The sequence below is a fragment of the Hyla sarda genome, unplaced genomic scaffold, assembly GCF_029499605.1.
Source record: "Hyla sarda isolate aHylSar1 unplaced genomic scaffold, aHylSar1.hap1 scaffold_535, whole genome shotgun sequence".
NCBI classification, from domain to species: Eukaryota; Metazoa; Chordata; class Amphibia; order Anura; family Hylidae; genus Hyla; species Hyla sarda.
The window spans coordinates 96,201-117,274 of NW_026610546.1; the positions used below are offsets into that span (position 1 = coordinate 96,201).

Genomic DNA, 21,074 nt, shown 5'->3' on the forward strand with positions numbered 1-21,074 from the left:
ATATATATGTGTGTGTGTGCGCGTATATATATATATATATATATATATATATATATATATATATATATATATATATATTTCTCCGCCGAAATCACTTTTAAACCCATTTCCACCTTTTTTTCCCTTCTCTTCCTCTTACTTTTTTTTCACGTTTTTTTACGTTTTTCTCCTTTTCGCCTCTTTTCTGGGCGTATTATTCTTCTTTTTCTTCTTTTTTTTCGTCTAATGCATACCCCATCAGTGCAGCAATGCTTATTCAATACCGCCAGCAGATGGAGACACTGGGGGATAATTTTCTAAGGATTTATACTGATTTTTCCTGTCTGAATTTGTCGCACAGAAAGTTGCAGGCCAAATATGTGCGACATTTCTGCGACTTTAGCTTCTAGAGCATTTTTACAACATTATACATAGGTGCTGAATACATAAAAAGCGACTGTTCAGCGACAGACAAGTCGCATCGGCTGAAAGTAGGCCAGAATGTCAGTCCATGTTGGAGCAGGTTTAGATACAGTCTAAAGCATAGATCTCAAAGTCTGTGCACAGAATTTAGCAAGGGCCTCGCACCTTCTGATGCATCAGGTAGGTGCACAATAGCATAGCCTAACCCTCTGTACTTTGGTCTATATTGATGCGGGACATAGACAGCCAGCTGATGACCAATCCATTAGTGCAATGGATGGCTGGAAGCATTTGTCTTTGCCTTTGCAATACCACAGAAGCAATGCATGGTCAATGTACAGCAATGACACACCTGTGTGAACAGCCAGGAGACCCCCCCCCCATGTTATGTTACATAGTTACATAGTTAGTACGGTCGAAAAAAGACATATGTCCATCAAGTTCAACCAGGGAATTAAGGGGTAGGGGTGTGGCGCGATATTGGGGAAGGGATGAGATTTTATATTTCTTCATAAGCATTAATCTTATTTTGTCAATTAGGAACATTCAGCACCCACCCGCTATCAAGGCAGCTGCCTATCATGTCATGCCCTACCTGCACAGGTGTGCTGGCTACTCAAATGATCCAATTAAGGAGGCCATTTAGTCAGCAGCAGCAGAAGTCCTGTGCCTGGACGCTCCAACAGCGGCCAGACACAAGCAGAAGCAGAAGCAGCAGAAGCAGCAGCAGCACCACCTTTTGTTTTTTGGCTGCAGAAGCAGCAGCAGCAAGGCCCACAGGGCTGGCTAGCTGGCTAGCCAGCAAGCAGGTAGCAATGAAAGTAGGAATCTTTCTTTTTAACCCTGTAAGGGGGTGGTGCACTGTACCCGAAGATACTGCCATATCGGGTCAATGCATAGGGCGACGGAAGCAAGCTTCGAAATCAGCCCCCGTTCTCAAAAATCCATTTAATATATGGTCCCCAGATAGGGGACGTATCAGATATTAAACTGATAAGAACAGATACTACACTTGATCTTAGCCAAAAGGCCGAGAAGCGATAACCGTGAAAGGGGCGGGCCCAACAAGGTCCCCTTCATGGGCACTATCACTGCTTGCTGTCAGGGAGGCTGCCAGACAATTTTCCATGCACACTCTGGGCTGGGGGGCAGTCAACCACCAGTACACACAGCAGAACCTAAACCCATACCATTATTGCTAAGCAGCAAGACAGGGGCCCATTGCACTCCCACGGGGCCTTTTTAAATGCAATCCATAACCCGGATTTGCCAGGAACCCTTCTTACTCCTCCTACTTGCATGTGACACTGGGCTTAGGATCTGCATAGGAAACACACACACAAGCACACACCTACCTTTGTTGCCTGCAGATGCCTCCTTGGCTGTCCCCAAACGGTATCAAACCAACACCCACGGGAAGCTGTAAGCATAGAGGACATGCCTGCACCCCATTGGACTTACCTGTGTGGGTTAAATCCGGGTTATTTGACAACCTATGGCGGTGATGGTTCTGCTCAGGCAGAGCAGTGCTGATGCTCCTCATAAAGCTGTCGCTGCTGTGAAGGTTCTAGGTGACATCACAAATCCCTATGGTTACATACACAACAAAGCTGGGTTGTTGTTGTTTACACTCTGCAAGGCCTGTGGAAGTGAGTGACATCATAGCACTGTAGTTCTGAGGGTTCTAGATGGATGCAACAATCTCCTGTTGCTTCTATGAAGGCCGTAATAGACGACATCACCAAACAGCTCCATAGTCACATACACAGCAAAGGAGAGATGTTGTTTACACCTAGTGATGTCAGTGGTATTGAGTGACATCATAGCACAGTGCTAAGGCTCCTGGGCCTGGACACAGCAGCGGCTGCAATATCTCAACGGAGAATACGTTTATATATATGTGTGTGTGTGCGCGTATATATATATATATATATATATATATATATATATATATTTCTCCGCCGAAATCACTTTTAAACCCATTTCCACCTTTTTTTCCCTTCTCTTCCTCTTACTTTTTTTTCACGTTTTTTTACGTTTTTCTCCTTTTCGCCTCTTTTCTGGGCGTATTATTCTTCTTTTTCTTCTTTTTTTTCGTCTAATGCATACCCCATCAGTGCAGCAATGCTTATTCAATACCGCCAGCAGATGGAGACACTGGGGGATAATTTTCTAAGGATTTATACTGATTTTTCCTGTCTGAATTTGTCGCACAGAAAGTTGCAGGCCAAATATGTGCGACATTTCTGCGACTTTAGCTTCTAGAGCATTTTTACAACATTATACATAGGTGCTGAATACATAAAAAGCGACTGTTCAGCGACAGACAAGTCGCATCGGCTGAAAGTAGGCCAGAATGTCAGTCCATGTTGGAGCAGGTTTAGATACAGTCTAAAGCATAGATCTCAAAGTCTGTGCACAGAATTTAGCAAGGGCCTCGCACCTTCTGATGCATCAGGTAGGTGCACAATAGCATAGCCTAACCCTCTGTACTTTGGTCTATATTGATGCGGGACATAGACAGCCAGCTGATGACCAATCCATTAGTGCAATGGATGGCTGGAAGCATTTGTCTTTGCCTTTGCAATACCACAGAAGCAATGCATGGTCAATGTACAGCAATGACACACCTGTGTGAACAGCCAGGAGACCCCCCCCCATGTTATGTTACATAGTTACATAGTTAGTACGGTCGAAAAAAGACATATGTCCATCAAGTTCAACCAGGGAATTAAGGGGTAGGGGTGTGGCGCGATATTGGGGAAGGGATGAGATTTTATATTTCTTCATAAGCATTAATCTTATTTTGTCAATTAGGAACATTCAGCACCCACCCGCTATCAAGGCAGCTGCCTATCATGTCATGCCCTACCTGCACAGGTGTGCTGGCTACTCAAATGATCCAATTAAGGAGGCCATTTAGTCAGCAGCAGCAGAAGTCCTCTGCCTGGACGCTCCAACAGCGGCCAGACACAAGCAGAAGCAGAAGCAGCAGAAGCAGCAGCAGCACCACCTTTTGTTTTTTGGCTGCAGAAGCAGAAGCAGCAAGGCCCACAGGGCTGGCTAGCTGGCTAGCCAGCAAGCAGGTAGCAATGAAAGTAGGAATCTTTCTTTTTAACCCTGTAAGGGGGTGGTGCACTGTACCCGAAGATACTGCCATATCGGGTCAATGCATAGGGCGACGGAAGCAAGCTTCGAAATCAGCCCCCGTTCTCAAAAATCCATTTAATATATGGTCCCCAGATAGGGGACGTATCAGATATTAAACTGATAAGAACAGATACTACACTTGATCTTAGCCAAAAGGCCGAGAAGCGATAACCGTGAAAGGGGCGGGCCCAACAAGGTCCCCTTCATGGGCACTATCACTGCTTGCTGTCAGGGAGGCTGCCAGACAATTTTCCATGCACACTCTGGGCTGGGGGGCAGTCAACCACCAGTACACACAGCAGAACCTAAACCCATACCATTATTGCTAAGCAGCAAGACAGGGGCCCATTGCACTCCCACGGGGCCTTTTTAAATGCAATCCATAACCCGGATTTGCCAGGAACCCTTCTTACTCCTCCTACTTGCATGTGACACTGGGCTTAGGATCTGCATAGGAAACACACACACAAGCACACACCTACCTTTGTTGCCTGCAGATGCCTCCTTGGCTGTCCTCAAACGGTATCAAACCAACACCCACGGGAAGCTGTAAGCATAGAGGACATGCCTGCACCCCATTGGACTTACCTGTGTGGGTTAAATCCGGGTTATTTGACAACCTATGGCGGTGATGGTTCTGCTCAGGCAGAGCAGTGCTGATGCTCCTCATAAAGCTGTCGCTGCTGTGAAGGTTCTAGGTGACATCACAAATCCCTATGGTTACATACACAACAAAGCTGGGTTGTTGTTGTTTACACTCTGCAAGGCCTGTGGAAGTGAGTGACATCATAGCACTGTAGTTCTGAGGGTTCTAGATGGATGCAACAATCTCCTGTTGCTTCTATGAAGGCAGTAATAGACGACATCACCAAACAGCTCCATAGTCACATACACAGCAAAGGAGAGATGTTGTTTACACCTAGTGATGTCAGTGGTATTGAGTGACATCATAGCACAGTGCTAAGGCTCCTGGGCCTGGACACAGCAGCGGCTGCAATATCTCAACGGAGAATACGTTTATATATATGTGTGTGTGTGCGCGTATATATATATATATATATATATATATATATATATATATATATATATTTCTCCGCCGAAATCACTTTTAAACCCATTTCCACCTTTTTTTCCCTTCTCTTCCTCTTACTTTTTTTTCACGTTTTTTTACGTTTTTCTCCTTTTCGCCTCTTTTCTGGGCGTATTATTCTTCTTTTTCTTCTTTTTTTTCGTCTAATGCATACCCCATCAGTGCAGCAATGCTTATTCAATACCGCCAGCAGATGGAGACACTGGGGGATAATTTTCTAAGGATTTATACTGATTTTTCCTGTCTGAATTTGTCGCACAGAAAGTTGCAGGCCAAATATGTGCGACATTTCTGCGACTTTAGCTTCTAGAGCATTTTTACAACATTATACATAGGTGCTGAATACATAAAAAGCGACTGTTCAGCGACAGACAAGTCGCATCGGCTGAAAGTAGGCCAGAATGTCAGTCCATGTTGGAGCAGGTTTAGATACAGTCTAAAGCATAGATCTCAAAGTCTGTGCACAGAATTTAGCAAGGGCCTCGCACCTTCTGATGCATCAGGTAGGTGCACAATAGCATAGCCTAACCCTCTGTACTTTGGTCTATATTGATGCGGGACATAGACAGCCAGCTGATGACCAATCCATTAGTGCAATGGATGGCTGGAAGCATTTGTCTTTGCCTTTGCAATACCACAGAAGCAATGCATGGTCAATGTACAGCAATGACACACCTGTGTGAACAGCCAGGAGACCCCCCCCCCATGTTATGTTACATAGTTACATAGTTAGTACGGTCGAAAAAAGACATATGTCCATCAAGTTCAACCAGGGAATTAAGGGGTAGGGGTGTGGCGCGATATTGGGGAAGGGATGAGATTTTATATTTCTTCATAAGCATTAATCTTATTTTGTCAATTAGGAACATTCAGCACCCACCCGCTATCAAGGCAGCTGCCTATCATGTCATGCCCTACCTGCACAGGTGTGCTGGCTACTCAAATGATCCAATTAAGGAGGCCATTTAGTCAGCAGCAGCAGAAGTCCTGTGCCTGGACGCTCCAACAGCGGCCAGACACAAGCAGAAGCAGAAGCAGCAGAAGCAGCAGCAGCACCACCTTTTGTTTTTTGGCTGCAGAAGCAGCAGCAGCAAGGCCCACAGGGCTGGCTAGCTGGCTAGCCAGCAAGCAGGTAGCAATGAAAGTAGGAATCTTTCTTTTTAACCCTGTAAGGGGGTGGTGCACTGTACCCGAAGATACTGCCATATCGGGTCAATGCATAGGGCGACGGAAGCAAGCTTCAAAATCAGCCCCCGTTCTCAAAAATCCATTTAATATATGGTCCCCAGATAGGGGACGTATCAGATATTAAACTGATAAGAACAGATACTACACTTGATCTTAGCCAAAAGGCCGAGAAGCGATAACCGTGAAAGGGGCGGGCCCAACAAGGTCCCCTTCATGGGCACTATCACTGCTTGCTGTCAGGGAGGCTGCCAGACAATTTTCCATGCACACTCTGGGCTGGGGGGCAGTCAACCACCAGTACACACAGCAGAACCTAAACCCATACCATTATTGCTAAGCAGCAAGACAGGGGCCCATTGCACTCCCACGGGGCCTTTTTAAATGCAATCCATAACCCGGATTTGCCAGGAACCCTTCTTACTCCTCCTACTTGCATGTGACACTGGGCTTAGGATCTGCATAGGAAACACACACACAAGCACACACCTACCTTTGTTGCCTGCAGATGCCTCCTTGGCTGTCCCCAAACGGTATCAAACCAACACCCACGGGAAGCTGTAAGCATAGAGGACATGCCTGCACCCCATTGGACTTACCTGTGTGGGTTAAATCCGGGTTATTTGACAACCTATGGCGGTGATGGTTCTGCTCAGGCAGAGCAGTGCTGATGCTCCTCATAAAGCTGTCGCTGCTGTGAAGGTTCTAGGTGACATCACAAATCCCTATGGTTACATACACAACAAAGCTGGGTTGTTGTTGTTTACACTCTGCAAGGCCTGTGGAAGTGAGTGACATCATAGCACTGTAGTTCTGAGGGTTCTAGATGGATGCAACAATCTCCTGTTGCTTCTATGAAGGCCGTAATAGACGACATCACCAAACAGCTCCATAGTCACATACACAGCAAAGGAGAGATGTTGTTTACACCTAGTGATGTCAGTGGTATTGAGTGACATCATAGCACAGTGCTAAGGCTCCTGGGCCTGGACACAGCAGCGGCTGCAATATCTCAACGGAGAATACGTTTATATATATGTGTGTGTGTGCGCGTATATATATATATATATATATATATATATATATATATATTTCTCCGCCGAAATCACTTTTAAACCCATTTCCACCTTTTTTTCCCTTCTCTTCCTCTTACTTTTTTTTCACGTTTTTTTACGTTTTTCTCCTTTTCGCCTCTTTTCTGGGCGTATTATTCTTCTTTTTCTTCTTTTTTTTCGTCTAATGCATACCCCATCAGTGCAGCAATGCTTATTCAATACCGCCAGCAGATGGAGACACTGGGGGATAATTTTCTAAGGATTTATACTGATTTTTCCTGTCTGAATTTGTCGCACAGAAAGTTGCAGGCCAAATATGTGCGACATTTCTGCGACTTTAGCTTCTAGAGCATTTTTACAACATTATACATAGGTGCTGAATACATAAAAAGCGACTGTTCAGCGACAGACAAGTCGCATCGGCTGAAAGTAGGCCAGAATGTCAGTCCATGTTGGAGCAGGTTTAGATACAGTCTAAAGCATAGATCTCAAAGTCTGTGCACAGAATTTAGCAAGGGCCTCGCACCTTCTGATGCATCAGGTAGGTGCACAATAGCATAGCCTAACCCTCTGTACTTTGGTCTATATTGATGCGGGACATAGACAGCCAGCTGATGACCAATCCATTAGTGCAATGGATGGCTGGAAGCATTTGTCTTTGCCTTTGCAATACCACAGAAGCAATGCATGGTCAATGTACAGCAATGACACACCTGTGTGAACAGCCAGGAGACCCCCCCCCCATGTTATGTTACATAGTTACATAGTTAGTACGGTCGAAAAAAGACATATGTCCATCAAGTTCAACCAGGGAATTAAGGGGTAGGGGTGTGGCGCGATATTGGGGAAGGGATGAGATTTTATATTTCTTCATAAGCATTAATCTTATTTTGTCAATTAGGAACATTCAGCACCCACCCGCTATCAAGGCAGCTGCCTATCATGTCATGCCCTACCTGCACAGGTGTGCTGGCTACTCAAATGATCCAATTAAGGAGGCCATTTAGTCAGCAGCAGCAGAAGTCCTGTGCCTGGACGCTCCAACAGCGGCCAGACACAAGCAGAAGCAGAAGCAGCAGAAGCAGCAGCAGCACCACCTTTTGTTTTTTGGCTGCAGAAGCAGCAGCAGCAAGGCCCACAGGGCTGGCTAGCTGGCTAGCCAGCAAGCAGGTAGCAATGAAAGTAGGAATCTTTCTTTTTAACCCTGTAAGGGGGTGGTGCACTGTACCCGAAGATACTGCCATATCGGGTCAATGCATAGGGCGACGGAAGCAAGCTTCGAAATCAGCCCCCGTTCTCAAAAATCCATTTAATATATGGTCCCCAGATAGGGGACGTATCAGATATTAAACTGATAAGAACAGATACTACACTTGATCTTAGCCAAAAGGCCGAGAAGCGATAACCGTGAAAGGGGCGGGCCCAACAAGGTCCCCTTCATGGGCACTATCACTGCTTGCTGTCAGGGAGGCTGCCAGACAATTTTCCATGCACACTCTGGGCTGGGGGGCAGTCAACCACCAGTACACACAGCAGAACCTAAACCCATACCATTATTGCTAAGCAGCAAGACAGGGGCCCATTGCACTCCCACGGGGCCTTTTTAAATGCAATCCATAACCCGGATTTGCCAGGAACCCTTCTTACTCCTCCTACTTGCATGTGACACTGGGCTTAGGATCTGCATAGGAAACACACACACAAGCACACACCTACCTTTGTTGCCTGCAGATGCCTCCTTGGCTGTCCCCAAACGGTATCAAACCAACACCCACGGGAAGCTGTAAGCATAGAGGACATGCCTGCACCCCATTGGACTTACCTGTGTGGGTTAAATCCGGGTTATTTGACAACCTATGGCGGTGATGGTTCTGCTCAGGCAGAGCAGTGCTGATGCTCCTCATAAAGCTGTCGCTGCTGTGAAGGTTCTAGGTGACATCACAAATCCCTATGGTTACATACACAACAAAGCTGGGTTGTTGTTGTTTACACTCTGCAAGGCCTGTGGAAGTGAGTGACATCATAGCACTGTAGTTCTGAGGGTTCTAGATGGATGCAACAATCTCCTGTTGCTTCTATGAAGGCCGTAATAGACGACATCACCAAACAGCTCCATAGTCACATACACAGCAAAGGAGAGATGTTGTTTACACCTAGTGATGTCAGTGGTATTGAGTGACATCATAGCACAGTGCTAAGGCTCCTGGGCCTGGACACAGCAGCGGCTGCAATATCTCAACGGAGAATACGTTTATATATATGTGTGTGTGTGCGCGTATATATATATATATATATATATATATATATATATATATATATTTCTCCGCCGAAATCACTTTTAAACCCATTTCCACCTTTTTTTCCCTTCTCTTCCTCTTACTTTTTTTTCACGTTTTTTTACGTTTTTCTCCTTTTCGCCTCTTTTCTGGGCGTATTATTCTTCTTTTTCTTCTTTTTTTTCGTCTAATGCATACCCCATCAGTGCAGCAATGCTTATTCAATACCGCCAGCAGATGGAGACACTGGGGGATAATTTTCTAAGGATTTATACTGATTTTTCCTGTCTGAATTTGTCGCACAGAAAGTTGCAGGCCAAATATGTGCGACATTTCTGCGACTTTAGCTTCTAGAGCATTTTTACAACATTATACATAGGTGCTGAATACATAAAAAGCGACTGTTCAGCGACAGACAAGTCGCATCGGCTGAAAGTAGGCCAGAATGTCAGTCCATGTTGGAGCAGGTTTAGATACAGTCTAAAGCATAGATCTCAAAGTCTGTGCACAGAATTTAGCAAGGGCCTCGCACCTTCTGATGCATCAGGTAGGTGCACAATAGCATAGCCTAACCCTCTGTACTTTGGTCTATATTGATGCGGGACATAGACAGCCAGCTGATGACCAATCCATTAGTGCAATGGATGGCTGGAAGCATTTGTCTTTGCCTTTGCAATACCACAGAAGCAATGCATGGTCAATGTACAGCAATGACACACCTGTGTGAACAGCCAGGAGACCCCCCCCCCCATGTTATGTTACATAGTTACATAGTTAGTACGGTCGAAAAAAGACATATGTCCATCAAGTTCAACCAGGGAATTAAGGGGTAGGGGTGTGGCGCGATATTGGGGAAGGGATGAGATTTTATATTTCTTCATAAGCATTAATCTTATTTTGTCAATTAGGAACATTCAGCACCCACCCGCTATCAAGGCAGCTGCCTATCATGTCATGCCCTACCTGCACAGGTGTGCTGGCTACTCAAATGATCCAATTAAGGAGGCCATTTAGTCAGCAGCAGCAGAAGTCCTGTGCCTGGACGCTCCAACAGCGGCCAGACACAAGCAGAAGCAGAAGCAGCAGAAGCAGCAGCAGCACCACCTTTTGTTTTTTGGCTGCAGAAGCAGCAGCAGCAAGGCCCACAGGGCTGGCTAGCTGGCTAGCCAGCAAGCAGGTAGCAATGAAAGTAGGAATCTTTCTTTTTAACCCTGTAAGGGGGTGGTGCACTGTACCCGAAGATACTGCCATATCGGGTCAATGCATAGGGCGACGGAAGCAAGCTTCGAAATCAGCCCCCGTTCTCAAAAATCCATTTAATATATGGTCCCCAGATAGGGGACGTATCAGATATTAAACTGATAAGAACAGATACTACACTTGATCTTAGCCAAAAGGCCGAGAAGCGATAACCGTGAAAGGGGCGGGCCCAACAAGGTCCCCTTCATGGGCACTATCACTGCTTGCTGTCAGGGAGGCTGCCAGACAATTTTCCATGCACACTCTGGGCTGGGGGGCAGTCAACCACCAGTACACACAGCAGAACCTAAACCCATACCATTATTGCTAAGCAGCAAGACAGGGGCCCATTGCACTCCCACGGGGCCTTTTTAAATGCAATCCATAACCCGGATTTGCCAGGAACCCTTCTTACTCCTCCTACTTGCATGTGACACTGGGCTTAGGATCTGCATAGGAAACACACACACAAGCACACACCTACCTTTGTTGCCTGCAGATGCCTCCTTGGCTGTCCCCAAACGGTATCAAACCAACACCCACGGGAAGCTGTAAGCATAGAGGACATGCCTGCACCCCATTGGACTTACCTGTGTGGGTTAAATCCGGGTTATTTGACAACCTATGGCGGTGATGGTTCTGCTCAGGCAGAGCAGTGCTGATGCTCCTCATAAAGCTGTCGCTGCTGTGAAGGTTCTAGGTGACATCACAAATCCCTATGGTTACATACACAACAAAGCTGGGTTGTTGTTGTTTACACTCTGCAAGGCCTGTGGAAGTGAGTGACATCATAGCACTGTAGTTCTGAGGGTTCTAGATGGATGCAACAATCTCCTGTTGCTTCTATGAAGGCCGTAATAGACGACATCACCAAACAGCTCCATAGTCACATACACAGCAAAGGAGAGATGTTGTTTACACCTAGTGATGTCAGTGGTATTGAGTGACATCATAGCACAGTGCTAAGGCTCCTGGGCCTGGACACAGCAGCGGCTGCAATATCTCAACGGAGAATACGTTTATATATATGTGTGTGTGTGCGCGTATATATATATATATATATATATATATATATATATATATATATTTCTCCGCCGAAATCACTTTTAAACCCATTTCCACCTTTTTTTCCCTTCTCTTCCTCTTACTTTTTTTTCACGTTTTTTTACGTTTTTCTCCTTTTCGCCTCTTTTCTGGGCGTATTATTCTTCTTTTTCTTCTTTTTTTTCGTCTAATGCATACCCCATCAGTGCAGCAATGCTTATTCAATACCGCCAGCAGATGGAGACACTGGGGGATAATTTTCTAAGGATTTATACTGATTTTTCCTGTCTGAATTTGTCGCACAGAAAGTTGCAGGCCAAATATGTGCGACATTTCTGCGACTTTAGCTTCTAGAGCATTTTTACAACATTATACATAGGTGCTGAATACATAAAAAGCGACTGTTCAGCGACAGACAAGTCGCATCGGCTGAAAGTAGGCCAGAATGTCAGTCCATGTTGGAGCAGGTTTAGATACAGTCTAAAGCATAGATCTCAAAGTCTGTGCACAGAATTTAGCAAGGGCCTCGCACCTTCTGATGCATCAGGTAGGTGCACAATAGCATAGCCTAACCCTCTGTACTTTGGTCTATATTGATGCGGGACATAGACAGCCAGCTGATGACCAATCCATTAGTGCAATGGATGGCTGGAAGCATTTGTCTTTGCCTTTGCAATACCACAGAAGCAATGCATGGTCAATGTACAGCAATGACACACCTGTGTGAACAGCCAGGAGACCCCCCCCCCATGTTATGTTACATAGTTACATAGTTAGTACGGTCGAAAAAAGACATATGTCCATCAAGTTCAACCAGGGAATTAAGGGGTAGGGGTGTGGCGCGATATTGGGGAAGGGATGAGATTTTATATTTCTTCATAAGCATTAATCTTATTTTGTCAATTAGGAACATTCAGCACCCACCCGCTATCAAGGCAGCTGCCTATCATGTCATGCCCTACCTGCACAGGTGTGCTGGCTACTCAAATGATCCAATTAAGGAGGCCATTTAGTCAGCAGCAGCAGAAGTCCTGTGCCTGGACGCTCCAACAGCGGCCAGACACAAGCAGAAGCAGAAGCAGCAGAAGCAGCAGCAGCACCACCTTTTGTTTTTTGGCTGCAGAAGCAGCAGCAGCAAGGCCCACAGGGCTGGCTAGCTGGCTAGCCAGCAAGCAGGTAGCAATGAAAGTAGGAATCTTTCTTTTTAACCCTGTAAGGGGGTGGTGCACTGTACCCGAAGATACTGCCATATCGGGTCAATGCATAGGGCGACGGAAGCAAGCTTCGAAATCAGCCCCCGTTCTCAAAAATCCATTTAATATATGGTCCCCAGATAGGGGACGTATCAGATATTAAACTGATAAGAACAGATACTACACTTGATCTTAGCCAAAAGGCCGAGAAGCGATAACCGTGAAAGGGGCGGGCCCAACAAGGTCCCCTTCATGGGCACTATCACTGCTTGCTGTCAGGGAGGCTGCCAGACAATTTTCCATGCACACTCTGGGCTGGGGGGCAGTCAACCACCAGTACACACAGCAGAACCTAAACCCATACCATTATTGCTAAGCAGCAAGACAGGGGCCCATTGCACTCCCACGGGGCCTTTTTAAATGCAATCCATAACCCGGATTTGCCAGGAACCCTTCTTACTCCTCCTACTTGCATGTGACACTGGGCTTAGGATCTGCATAGGAAACACACACACAAGCACACACCTACCTTTGTTGCCTGCAGATGCCTCCTTGGCTGTCCCCAAACGGTATCAAACCAACACCCACGGGAAGCTGTAAGCATAGAGGACATGCCTGCACCCCATTGGACTTACCTGTGTGGGTTAAATCCGGGTTATTTGACAACCTATGGCGGTGATGGTTCTGCTCAGGCAGAGCAGTGCTGATGCTCCTCATAAAGCTGTCGCTGCTGTGAAGGTTCTAGGTGACATCACAAATCCCTATGGTTACATACACAACAAAGCTGGGTTGTTGTTGTTTACACTCTGCAAGGCCTGTGGAAGTGAGTGACATCATAGCACTGTAGTTCTGAGGGTTCTAGATGGATGCAACAATCTCCTGTTGCTTCTATGAAGGCCGTAATAGACGACATCACCAAACAGCTCCATAGTCACATACACAGCAAAGGAGAGATGTTGTTTACACCTAGTGATGTCAGTGGTATTGAGTGACATCATAGCACAGTGCTAAGGCTCCTGGGCCTGGACACAGCAGCGGCTGCAATATCTCAACGGAGAATACGTTTATATATATGTGTGTGTGTGCGCGTATATATATATATATATATATATATATATATATATATATATATTTCTCCGCCGAAATCACTTTTAAACCCATTTCCACCTTTTTTTCCCTTCTCTTCCTCTTACTTTTTTTTCACGTTTTTTTACGTTTTTCTCCTTTTCGCCTCTTTTCTGGGCGTATTATTCTTCTTTTTCTTCTTTTTTTTCGTCTAATGCATACCCCATCAGTGCAGCAATGCTTATTCAATACCGCCAGCAGATGGAGACACTGGGGGATAATTTTCTAAGGATTTATACTGATTTTTCCTGTCTGAATTTGTCGCACAGAAAGTTGCAGGCCAAATATGTGCGACATTTCTGCGACTTTAGCTTCTAGAGCATTTTTACAACATTATACATAGGTGCTGAATACATAAAAAGCGACTGTTCAGCGACAGACAAGTCGCATCGGCTGAAAGTAGGCCAGAATGTCAGTCCATGTTGGAGCAGGTTTAGATACAGTCTAAAGCATAGATCTCAAAGTCTGTGCACAGAATTTAGCAAGGGCCTCGCACCTTCTGATGCATCAGGTAGGTGCACAATAGCATAGCCTAACCCTCTGTACTTTGGTCTATATTGATGCGGGACATAGACAGCCAGCTGATGACCAATCCATTAGTGCAATGGATGGCTGGAAGCATTTGTCTTTGCCTTTGCAATACCACAGAAGCAATGCATGGTCAATGTACAGCAATGACACACCTGTGTGAACAGCCAGGAGACCCCCCCCCCATGTTATGTTACATAGTTACATAGTTAGTACGGTCGAAAAAAGACATATGTCCATCAAGTTCAACCAGGGAATTAAGGGGTAGGGGTGTGGCGCGATATTGGGGAAGGGATGAGATTTTATATTTCTTCATAAGCATTAATCTTATTTTGTCAATTAGGAACATTCAGCACCCACCCGCTATCAAGGCAGCTGCCTATCATGTCATGCCCTACCTGCACAGGTGTGCTGGCTACTCAAATGATCCAATTAAGGAGGCCATTTAGTCAGCAGCAGCAGAAGTCCTGTGCCTGGACGCTCCAACAGCGGCCAGACACAAGCAGAAGCAGAAGCAGCAGAAGCAGCAGCAGCACCACCTTTTGTTTTTTGGCTGCAGAAGCAGCAGCAGCAAGGCCCACAGGGCTGGCTAGCTGGCTAGCCAGCAAGCAGGTAGCAATGAAAGTAGGAATCTTTCTTTTTAACCCTGTAAGGGGGTGGTGCACTGTACCCGAAGATACTGCCATATCGGGTCAATGCATAGGGCGACGGAAGCAAGCTTCGAAATCAGCCCCCGTTCTCAAAAATCCATTTAATATATGGTCCCCAGATAGGGGACGTATCAGATATTAAACTGATAAGAACAGATACTACACTTGATCTTAGCCAAAAGGCCGAGAAGCGATAACCGTGAAAGGGGCGGGCCCAACAAGGTCCCCTTCATGGGCACTATCACTGCTTGCTGTCAGGGAGGCTGCCAGACAATTTTCCATGCACACTCTGGGCTGGGGGGCAGTCAACCACCAGTACACACAGCAGAACCTAAACCCATACCATTATTGCTAAGCAGCAAGACAGGGGCCCATTGCACTCCCACGGGGCCTTTTTAAATGCAATCCATAACCCGGATTTGCCAGGAACCCTTCTTACTCCTCCTACTTGCATGTGACACTGGGCTTAGGATCTGCATAGGAAACACACACACAAGCACACACCTACCTTTGTTGCCTGCAGATGCCTCCTTGGCTGTCCCCAAACGGTATCAAACCAACACCCACGGGAAGCTGTAAGCATAGAGGACATGCCTGCACCCCATTGGACTTACCTGTGTGGGTTAAATCCGGGTTATTTGACAACCTATGGCGGTGATGGTTCTGCTCAGGCAGAGCAGTGCTGATGCTCCTCATAAAGCTGTCGCTGCTGTGAAGGTTCTAGGTGACATCACAAATCCCTATGGTTACATACACAACAAAGCTGGGTTGTTGTTGTTTACACTCTGCAAGGCCTGTGGAAGTGAGTGACATCATAGCACTGTAGTTCTGAGGGTTCTAGATGGATGCAACAATCTCCTGTTGCTTCTATGAAGGCCGTAATAGACGACATCACCAAACAGCTCCATAGTCACATACACAGCAAAGGAGAGATGTTGTTTACACCTAGTGATGTCAGTGGTATTGAGTGACATCATAGCACAGTGCTAAGGCTCCTGGGCCTGGACACAGCAGCGGCTGCAATATCTCAACGGAGAATACGTTTATATATATGTGTGTGTGTGCGCGTATATATATATATATATATATATATATATATATATATATATATTTCTCCGCCGAAATCACTTTTAAACCCATTTCCACCTTTTTTTCCCTTCTCTTCCTCTTACTTTTTTTTCACGTTTTTTTACGTTTTTCTCCTTTTCGCCTCTTTTCTGGGCGTATTATTCTTCTTTTTCTTCTTTTTTTTCGTCTAATGCATACCCCATCAGTGCAGCAATGCTTATTCAATACCGCCAGCAGATGGAGACACTGGGGGATAATTTTCTAAGGATTTATACTGATTTTTCCTGTCTGAATTTGTCGCACAGAAAGTTGCAGGCCAAATATGTGCGACATTTCTGCGACTTTAGCTTCTAGAGCATTTTTACAACATTATACATAGGTGCTGAATACATAAAAAGCGACTGTTCAGCGACAGACAAGTCGCATCGGCTGAAAGTAGGCCAGAATGTCAGTCCATGTTGGAGCAGGTTTAGATACAGTCTAAAGCATAGATCTCAAAGTCTGTGCACAGAATTTAGCAAGGGCCTCGCACCTTCTGATGCATCAGGTAGGTGCACAATAGCATAGCCTAACCCTCTGTACTTTGGTCTATATTGATGCGGGACATAGACAGCCAGCTGATGACCAATCCATTAGTGCAATGGATGGCTGGAAGCATTTGTCTTTGCCTTTGCAATACCACAGAAGCAATGCATGGTCAATGTACAGCAATGACACACCTGTGTGAACAGCCAGGAGACCCCCCCCCCATGTTATGTTACATAGTTACATAGTTAGTACGGTCGAAAAAAGACATATGTCCATCAAGTTCAACCAGGGAATTAAGGGGTAGGGGTGTGGCGCGATATTGGGGAAGGGATGAGATTTTATATTTCTTCATAAGCATTAATCTTATTTTGTCAATTAGGAACATTCAGCACCCACCCGCTATCAAGGCAGCTGCCTATCATGTCATGCCCTACCTGCACAGGTGTGCTGGCTACTCAAATGATCCAATTAAGGAGGCCATTTAGTCAGCAGCAGCAGAAGTCCTGTGCCTGGACGCTCCAACAGCGGCCAGACACAAGCAGAAGCAGAAGCAGCAGAAGCAGCAGCAGCACCACCTTTTGTTTTTTGGCTGCAGAAGCAGCAGCAGCAAGGCCCACAGGGCTGGCTAGCTGGCTAGCCAGCAAGCAGGTAGCAATGAAAGTAGGAATCTTTCTTTTTAACCCTGTAAGGGGGTGGTGCACTGTACCCGAAGATACTGCCATATCGGGTCAATGCATAGGGCGACGGAAGCAAGCTTCGAAATCAGCCCCCGTTCTCAAAAATCCATTTAATATATGGTCCCCAGATAGGGGACGTATCAGATATTAAACTGATAAGAACAGATACTACACTTGATCTTAGCCAAAAGGCCGAGAAGCGATAACCGTGAAAGGGGCGGGCCCAACAAGGTCCCCTTCATGGGCACTATCACTGCTTGCTGTCAGGGAGGCTGCCAGACAATTTTCCATGCACACTCTGGGCTGGGGGGCAGTCAACCACCAGTACACACAGCAGAACCTAAACCCATACCATTATTGCTAAGCAGCAAGACAGGGGCCCATTGCACTCCCACGGGGCCTTTTTAAATGCAATCCATAACCCGGATTTGCCAGGAACCCTTCTTACTCCTCCTACTTGCATGTGACACTGGGCTTAGGATCTGCATAGGAAACACACACACAAGCACACACCTACCTTTGTTGCCTGCAGATGCCTCCTTGGCTGTCCCCAAACGGTATCAAACCAACACCCACGGGAAGCTGTAAGCATAGAGGACATGCCTGCACCCCATTGGACTTACCTGTGTGGGTTAAATCCGGGTTATTTGACAACCTATGGCGGTGATGGTTCTGCTCAGGCAGAGCAGTGCTGATGCTCCTCATAAAGCTGTCGCTGCTGTGAAGGTTCTAGGTGACATCACAAATCCCTATGGTTACATACACAACAAAGCTGGGTTGTTGTTGTTTACACTCTGCAAGGCCTGTGGAAGTGAGTGACATCATAGCACTGTAGTTCTGAGGGTTCTAGATGGATGCAACAATCTCCTGTTGCTTCTATGAAGGCCGTAATAGACGACATCACCAAACAGCTCCATAGTCACATACACAGCAAAGGAGAGATGTTGTTTACACCTAGTGATGTCAGTGGTATTGAGTGACATCATAGCACAGTGCTAAGGCTCCTGGGCCTGGACACAGCAGCGGTTGCAATATCTCAACGGAGAATACGTTTATATATATGTGTGTGTGTGCGCGTATATATATATATATATATATATATATATATATATATATATATATTTCTCCGCCGAAATCACTTTTAAACCCATTTCCACCTTTTTTTCCCTTCTCTTCCTCTTACTTTTTTTTCACGTTTTTTTACGTTTTTCTCCTTTTCGCCTCTTTTCTGGGCGTATTATTCTTCTTTTTCTTCTTTTTTTTCGTCTAATGCATACCCCATCAGTGCAGCAATGCTTATTCAATACCGCCAGCAGATGGAGACACTGGGGGATAATTTTCTAAGGATTTATACTGATTTTTCCTGTCTGAATTTGTCGCACAGAAAGTTGCAGGCCAAATATGTGCGACATTTCTGCGACTTTAGCTTCTAGAGCATTTTTACAACATTATACATAGGTGCTGAATACATAAAAAGCGACTGTTCAGCGACAGACAAGTCGCATCGGCTGAAAGTAGGCCAGAATGTCAGTCCATGTTGGAGCAGGTTTAGATACAGTCTAAAGCATAGATCTCAAAGTCTGTGCACAGAATTTAGCAAGGGCCTCGCACCTTCTGATGCATCAGGTAGGTGCACAATAGCATAGCCTAACCCTCTGTACTTTGGTCTATATTGATGCGGGACATAGACAGCCAGCTGATGACCAATCCATTCGTGCAATGGATGGCTGGAAGCATTTGTCTTTGCCTTTGCAATACCACAGAAGCAATGCATGGTCAATGTACAGCAATGACACACCTGTGTGAACAGCCAGGAGACCCCCCCCCCATGTTATGTTACATAGTTACATAGTTAGTACGGTCGAAAAAAGACATATGTCCATCAAGTTCAACCAGGGAATTAAGGGGTAGGGGTGTGGCGCGATATTGGGGAAGGGATGAGATTTTATATTTCTTCATAAGCATTAATCTTATTTTGTCAATTAGGAACATTCAGCACCCACCCGCTATCAAGGCAGCTGCCTATCATGTCATGCCCTACCTGCACAGGTGTGCTGGCTACTCAAATGATCCAATTAAGGAGGCCATTTAGTCAGCAGCAGCAGAAGTCCTGTGCCTGGACGCTCCAACAGCGGCCAGACACAAGCAGAAGCAGAAGCAGCAGAAGCAGCAGCAGCACCACCTTTTGTTTTTTGGCTGCAGAAGCAGCAGCAGCAAGGCCCACAGGGCTGGCTAGCTGGCTAGCCAGCAAGCAGGTAGCAATGAAAGTAGGAATCTTTCTTTTTAACCCTGTAAGGGGGTGGTGCACTGTACCCGAAGATACTGCCATATCGGGTCAATGCATAGGGCGACGGAAGCAAGCTTCGAAATCAGCCCCCGTTCTCAAAAATCCATTTAATATATGGTCCCCAGATAGGGGACGTATCAGATATTAAACTGATAAGAACAGATACTACACTTGATCTTAGCCAAAAGGCCGAGAAGCGATAACCGTGAAAGGGGCGGGCCCAACAAGGTCCCCTTCATGGGCACTATCACTGCTTGCTGTCAGGGAGGCTGCCAGACAATTTTCCATGCACACTCTGGGCTGGGGGGCAGTCAACCACCAGTACACACAGCAGAACCTAAACCCATACCATTATTGCTAAGCAGCAAGACAGGGGCCCATTGCACTCCCACGGGGCCTTTTTAAATGCAATCCATAACCCGGATTTGCCAGGAACCCTTCTTACTCCTCCTACTTGCATGTGACACTGGGCTTAGGATCTGCATAGGAAACACACACACAAGCACACACCTACCTTTGTTGCCTGCAGATGCCTCCTTGGCTGTCCCCAAACGGTATCAAACCAACACCCACGGGAAGCTGTAAGCATAGAGGACATGCCTGCACCCCATTGGACTTACCTGTGTGGGTTAAATCCGGGTTATTTGACAACCTATGGCGGTGATGGTTCTGCTCAGGCAGAGCAGTGCTGATGCTCCTCATAAAGCTGTCGCTGCTGTGAAGGTTCTAGGTGACATCACAAATCCCTATGGTTACATACACAACAAAGCTGGGTTGTTGTTGTTTACACTCTGCAAGGCCTGTGGAAGTGAGTGACATCATAGCACTGTAGTTCTGAGGGTTCTAGATGGATGCAACAATCTCCTGTTGCTTCTATGAAGGCCGTAATAGACGACATCACCAAACAGCTCCATAGTCACATACACAGCAAAGGAGAGATGTTGTTTACACCTAGTGATGTCAGTGGTATTGAGTGACATCATAGCACAGTGCTAAGGCTCCTGGGCCTGGACACAGCAGCGGCTGCAATATCTCAACGGAGAATACGTTTATATATATGTGTGTGTGTGCGCGTATATATATATATATATATATATATATATATATATATATATATATATATTTCTCCGCCGAAATCACTTTTAAACCCATTTCCACCTTTTTTTCCCTTCTCTTCCTCTTACTTTTTTTTCACGTTTTTTTACGTTTTTCTCCTTTTCGCCTCTTTTCTGGGCGTATTATTCTTCTTTTTCTTCTTTTTTTTCGTCTAATGCATACCCCATCAGTGCAGCAATGCTTATTCAATACCGCCAGCAGATGGAGACACTGGGGGATAATTTTCTAAGGATTTATACTGATTTTTCCTGTCTGAATTTGTCGCACAGAAAGTTGCAGGCCAAATATGTGCGACATTTCTGCGACTTTAGCTTCTAGAGCATTTTTACAACATTATACATAGGTGCTGAATACATAAAAAGCGACTGTTCAGCGACAGACAAGTCGCATCGGCTGAAAGTAGGCCAGAATGTCAGTCCATGTTGGAGCAGGTTTAGATACAGTCTAAAGCATAGATCTCA

General features: G+C 45.7%; 9 non-coding genes across 9 annotated transcripts; all 9 read right to left on the reverse strand.

Annotated features, from left to right (window-relative positions):
• Window positions 1–1,253: 1,253 nt before the first annotated feature.
• On the reverse strand, window positions 1,254–1,444 carry LOC130339107 (U2 spliceosomal RNA). Its single transcript, XR_008879529.1, has one exon. It is a non-coding gene; the product is annotated as a U2 spliceosomal RNA (small nuclear RNA).
• A 2,086-nt stretch (window positions 1,445–3,530) lies between these two features.
• LOC130339108 (U2 spliceosomal RNA) lies at window positions 3,531–3,721 on the reverse strand. Its single transcript, XR_008879530.1, has one exon. It is a non-coding gene; the product is annotated as a U2 spliceosomal RNA (small nuclear RNA).
• A 2,095-nt stretch (window positions 3,722–5,816) lies between these two features.
• On the reverse strand, window positions 5,817–6,007 carry LOC130339027 (U2 spliceosomal RNA). Its single transcript, XR_008879470.1, has one exon. It is a non-coding gene; the product is annotated as a U2 spliceosomal RNA (small nuclear RNA).
• Window positions 6,008–8,094: 2,087 nt separating this feature from the next.
• On the reverse strand, window positions 8,095–8,285 carry LOC130339109 (U2 spliceosomal RNA). The gene has a single exon (XR_008879531.1). It is a non-coding gene; the product is annotated as a U2 spliceosomal RNA (small nuclear RNA).
• A 2,092-nt stretch (window positions 8,286–10,377) lies between these two features.
• LOC130339112 (U2 spliceosomal RNA) lies at window positions 10,378–10,568 on the reverse strand. The gene has a single exon (XR_008879533.1). It is a non-coding gene; the product is annotated as a U2 spliceosomal RNA (small nuclear RNA).
• A 2,091-nt stretch (window positions 10,569–12,659) lies between these two features.
• Window positions 12,660–12,850, reverse strand: LOC130339113 (U2 spliceosomal RNA). The gene has a single exon (XR_008879534.1). It is a non-coding gene; the product is annotated as a U2 spliceosomal RNA (small nuclear RNA).
• Window positions 12,851–14,941: 2,091 nt separating this feature from the next.
• LOC130339114 (U2 spliceosomal RNA) lies at window positions 14,942–15,132 on the reverse strand. Its single transcript, XR_008879535.1, has one exon. It is a non-coding gene; the product is annotated as a U2 spliceosomal RNA (small nuclear RNA).
• Window positions 15,133–17,223: 2,091 nt separating this feature from the next.
• Window positions 17,224–17,414, reverse strand: LOC130339115 (U2 spliceosomal RNA). The gene has a single exon (XR_008879536.1). It is a non-coding gene; the product is annotated as a U2 spliceosomal RNA (small nuclear RNA).
• A 2,093-nt stretch (window positions 17,415–19,507) lies between these two features.
• Window positions 19,508–19,698, reverse strand: LOC130339116 (U2 spliceosomal RNA). Its single transcript, XR_008879537.1, has one exon. It is a non-coding gene; the product is annotated as a U2 spliceosomal RNA (small nuclear RNA).
• Between the last annotated feature and the right edge of the window lie 1,376 nt (window positions 19,699–21,074).